We start from the raw sequence: 5275 nt of genomic DNA on the forward strand, positions 1-5275 counted from the left end.
CCGTCTCAAAAAAAAAAAAAAAAAAAATACAAGATTTAGATAAATAGGCAAAAACATGGTTTAACTAGCTTTCTCTGAGTGGCTTCATTTTCAGGACACTTATAATAAACATGGTTTTAATGTCTAATTAGAATCTTAAAATATTAGACAAGATTTAATTGCATCTTCGATACCAAGTAAGACTTCTTTAATAGTATTTCAAAAAAAGGGGCCATCCTGTCTGTGCGAATGCTGTTAGAAACAGGATTGAAGGCCAGGCACAGTGGCTCATGCCTGTAATCCCAGCACTTTGGGAGGCCGAGGCGGGCGGATAATGAGGTCAAGAGATCGAGACCATCCTGGCCAACACGGTGTGCACCTGTAATCCCAGCTACTTGGGAGGCTGAGGCAGGAAAACTGCTTCAACTGGGAGGCGGAGGTTGCAGTGAGCCAAGATTGTGCCACTGCACTCCAGTCTGGCGACACAGCGAGACTCTATCTCAAAAAAAAAAAAAAAAGAAAAGAAACAGGATTGGAAATACTCAGAACCTTCTCCATCGGTGTTTTTCAGAGGACCATGGGACCATGGGTATTTCCTCCAGAGAATCTCTGATTTAATTTACCTATGAACAAATGTTAGTGTTGTTTTCATTTCATTAAGAAAATGCTGGCCGGGCGCGGTGGCTCAAGCCTGTAATCCCAAGCACTTTGGGAGGCCGAGATGGGCGGATCACGAGGTCAGGAGATCGAAACCATCCTGGCTAACACAGTGAAACCTTGTCTCTACTAAAAAATACAAAAAACTAGCCGGACGAGCTGGCAGGCGCCTGTAGTCCCAGCTACTCGGGAGGCTGAGGCAGGAGAATGGCGTAAACCCGGGAGGCGGAGCCTGTAGTGAGCCGAGATCCGGCCACTGCACTCCACGGGCGACAGAGTGAGACTCCGCCTCAAAAAAAAAAAAAGAAAAGAAAATGCTGGCCGGGCGCAGTGATTCATGCCTGTAATCCCAGTACTTTGGGAGGCTGAGGCGGGTGGATTGCCTGAGGTTGGAGTTCGAGACCAACTTGGCTAGCATGGTGAAACCCCGTCTCTACTAAAAAATACAAAAATTAGTTGGGCGTGGTGGCACATGCCTGTAATCCCAGCTACTTGGGAAGCTGAGGCAGGAGAATCGCTTGAACCAGGGAGGCAGAGGTTGCGGTGAGCGGAGATTGCGCCATTGCACTCCAGCCTGGGCAACAGAGCAAGACTCCATCTCAAAAAAAAGAAAATGTTGGTTCGTTGTACTTATTTTGCCGTGCAATTAGGATGTCAGTCATGTGCTATACTGTAAGAAAGCACGTTTCCTAATAATTTGAACAGATAAGGTAATAATGGGAGAAAGAAATCACTGCACAGCATGGGGCATCCACACCACCAGAGCACTTAGGGTTCTTCTACCAAAGTACAAACTTTGCAACAGAGCTCACTTGTCAGCAGGTAGGTAGTTGGGGGAAAGAAATTTTCTGTTTTTGTTCCAGTTGTAACAGATTGGACAGTCATTAGATACAGATAAAGTAGCACTAAACTGCTAAATGTACCTTAATTTTACAGTTATAAAGTTCACTTTTGGACCCCAAAATATGTAACTAAGTCTCATTATGATAAAAATGTTATACAAGAAGCAATAAAAAGCATAGTAATGATAGTCTTCGAGGAAAGATATGAAACAGATGCATATTTAATAAAACAGCAACTGAGCAACAAATAATGTTTTTTCCATAAGTGATTTTCTTTTTCTCTCCAGACATACATAACAGAGTTAGGACTCAAGAAATATTCCCTGTGGGCCAGGCGTGGTGGCTCAAGCCTGTAATCCCAGCACTTTGGGAGGCCGAGACGGGCGGATCACGAGGTTAGGAGATCAAGACCATCCTGGCTAACACGGTGAAACCCCATCTCTACTAAAAAATACAAAAACCTAGCCGGGCGAGGTGGTGGGCGCCTGTAGTCCCAGCTACTCGGAGGCTGAAGCAGGAGAATGGCATAAACCCGCAAGGCGGAGCTTGCAGTGAGCTGAGATCCGGCCACTGCACTCCAGCCCGGGCGACAGAGCGAGACTCCGTCTCACAAAAAAAAAAAAAAAAGAAATACTCCCTGTGAAAGATGGGATCCCTGCTTCATTGGCCAGAAAATGCCAATCATTAGTGATTTCACCACAAGTTAACCAAAAACTTGGGCACAATGCCCAGCAGGGAGCTTTATTTTTGGCTAGGAAAGAAATCCTAGAAGCTTCCGGTTTCAACGTGAATTTTTTTTTCAGCAGAGTCCTGCACTTATGAATGAATAGCTGACTTTAAGTCTTCCAGGAGAATATTTCTGTGATAATTGGCTCATACCATATAATGGCAGGCTTTGTTTATGAATGCTATTGTATTTAGTCAATGCCATCAGATGAAATCAATGTTGCTAACAATTTTTTTTGGCTTTGGAAGCTCTCCATTGTCACCTTTGAACATAGTTCATATTGTTTTAACTCCTTTATTCTGTTTCTCTGTTTGTCCTCTGGGTGGGGACATTCAGAGATCAGTAAAAAAGCAAAAGCAATACTACCAACAATTTAAAAATTCTTCCTCTTTTTGGAAGAAGCCTGGTGCCCAGGCTGGAGTGTATGATCCTAGCTCACTACAGCCTCAACCTTCCAGGATCAAGTGATCCTCTTGCTTTGGCTCCCCTCAAAGTGCTGGGATTACAGGCATGAGCCACTGTACCTGGACTTAAAAATGACTCAATATTAAGATTAGATGCAGCTTTTTCAGAATAAATAAAGACTCATAAAGAATGGTGCTTATGAAAAACATCAACAAACATGGTCTGAGAGCTTCTTAAATTCCCTACAATTAGCGGAAGGAAAAAAGTTATATAAAGATAGAAACTGCCAAAACCATCTTCCATCAGTTATTATACAGCTGCTCAGCCTTCAGACACCACAGACACCACACTTCACCCTGGAGAAAAGCTTCTCTCATCCATCTCCTCTCCCCTCACAGGCTTGCTGCATGCTTTCTGAAAGGCTCTCTCAACATCAGGTCACTACCCACCACCCCCACCTCCACCATGCTTGTATTTGTTTTATACTTGCCAGTTTGCTTCTGCCGGCTCATCTGGCCCCACTGGTAGAATGCAAACCCACTGCAGTAAAACCCACAGCAATAGCCCTGCTCTGTAGTGTACACAAGCCATAGCCAGCAAGCAGCAGGTGCTCAAAATCTGTTGCATGACTGAAATCTGGATAAATCTTTAAGTAGTGTTGACTGGTAGCATTAGAATTAAACATACATTCCAGACTATATATTTATTTATTTAGAGATGGAGTTTCACTCTTGTTGCCCAGGCTGGAGTGCAATGGCGTGACCTCGGTTCACCACAATCTCCACCTCCCAGGTTCAAGCAATTATCCCGCCTCAGCTTCCCAAGTAGCTGGGATTACAAACATGTGTCACCACGTCCAGCTAATTTTGTATTTTTAGTAGAGACGGGGTTTTCTCCATATTCGTCAGGCTGGTCTTGAAATCCCGACCTCAGGTGATCTGCCTGCCTCAGCGCCCAAAGTACTGGGATTACAAGTGTGAGCCACTGTGCCCAGCCCAGACTATATACTTTTGATGAGCAAAAAGCATGTTTCTGTGCTATAAAATTACAAAACAATAGTGCCTTTTGCTTACCAGGCTTTATTGGAGTATTTTTCAAAGTATGAAAATCTGGAATTACTCTTAATTTTCACGTTAAATTGTCTAACAGAGATTTCAAATGGGGCTTATGGGGCTTGGCAGTCCAAGTGAACATTGCAGAGTTCTTAAAAGTTGTCATATCAGGCTGGACGTGGTGGCTGGTTACTGTGGAGTCTGAGGCAGAAGAATCGCTTGAACCCGGGAGGTGGAGGTTGCAGCGAGCTGAGATCGTGCTACTGCACTCCAGCCTGGACATCAGAGTGAGACTCCATCTCAAAAAAAAAAAAAAAAGTTGCCATATCAGCCAAAAGCATAAAAAAAAAAAAAAAAAAAAGTTGCCATATCAGCCAAAAGCATACAAATTCACATCACTATGTTTTTCTTTCTTTCTTTTTTTTTTTTTGAGATGGAGTCTCACTCTGTTGCCAGGCTAGAGTGCCGTGGTGCATGATCGTGGCTCACTGCAACCTCCACCTCCTGGGTTCAAGTGATTCTCCTGCCTCAGTCTCCCAAGTAGCTGGCATTACAGGTGGGCGCCACCGCGCCCAGCCCACTTCACTATTTTCAATGTCCATCAAACAGTTATTTACTCACTGTAGTTGACATTTACCGAGCACTTATCCACTAGGCACTGTACTAAGGGCTTTATATTGCCATTCAATCCTGTCAACAATCCTAGGAAATCAGGCACTGTCATCTCCCATTTTACAATGACTTGGTCCAAAGTCACAGAGCTTAAGGACACGAGGACGCAATGCTAGATCTATTGGTGCATCCAATTGGGAGGGTTGGTGCAACCCTCCCAATTAAGAATCTGTTCTACATTGAACTTCAAAACCAAAGGAGAAGGCCAGGTGTGGTGGCTCATGCCTGTAATCCCAACACTTTGGGAGGCTGAGGAGGGTGGATGACCTGAGGTTAGGAGTTTGAGACCAGCCTGGCCAACATGGTGAAACTCCATCTCTACAAAAATTAGCTGGGCATGGTGGCGCACGCCTGTAATCCCAGCTACACAGGAGGCTGAGGCACGAGAATCACTTGAACCTGGGAGGTGGAGGTTGCAGTGAGCCGAGATTGTGCCACTGCGCTCCATCCTGGGCAACAAGAAAGAAACTCTGTTTCGGTCGGGCGTGGTGGCTCATGCCAGTAATCCCAGCACTTTAGGAGGCTGAGGCAGGCAGATCACCTGAGGTCAGGAGTTCGAGACCAGCCTGGCCAACATGGTAAACCCCGTCTGCACTAAAAACACAAACATCAGCCGGGCGTGGTGGCAGGCACCTGTAATCCCAGCTACTTGGGAGGCTGAGGCAGAAGAATCACTTGAACTTGTACCCGGGAGTCGGAGGCTGCAGCAAGCCCAGATGGCACCATCACACTCCAGCCTGGCGGACAAGAACGAGACGTCTCAAAAAAAAAAAAAAAAAAAAAAATCCGTCTCAAAACAAACAACAATAAAAAAGCAACACCAAATTCGTTTTTTTTTTTTTACGATTCAGTAGAAGTATCAATATTTCTTTATCTGGCTAGAAAGGGAGATTCAGGAAAATGTATTATTACTATTAAAAGCAAAGGTTGCTCTGTAGAAA

General features: G+C 44.6%; 1 protein-coding gene across 1 annotated transcript in view; it reads right to left on the reverse strand.

The window, feature by feature from the left end:
- The window catches only part of PPP1CC (protein phosphatase 1, catalytic subunit, gamma isozyme), a 24380-nt gene that overhangs the window by 12034 nt on the left and 7071 nt on the right, over positions 1-5275 (reverse strand). The window lies entirely within an intron of this gene.

Source organism: Colobus angolensis, unplaced genomic scaffold (genome assembly GCF_000951035.1).
Source record: "Colobus angolensis palliatus isolate OR3802 unplaced genomic scaffold, Cang.pa_1.0 Scaffold10, whole genome shotgun sequence".
NCBI lineage: Eukaryota > Metazoa > Chordata > Mammalia > Primates > Cercopithecidae > Colobus > Colobus angolensis.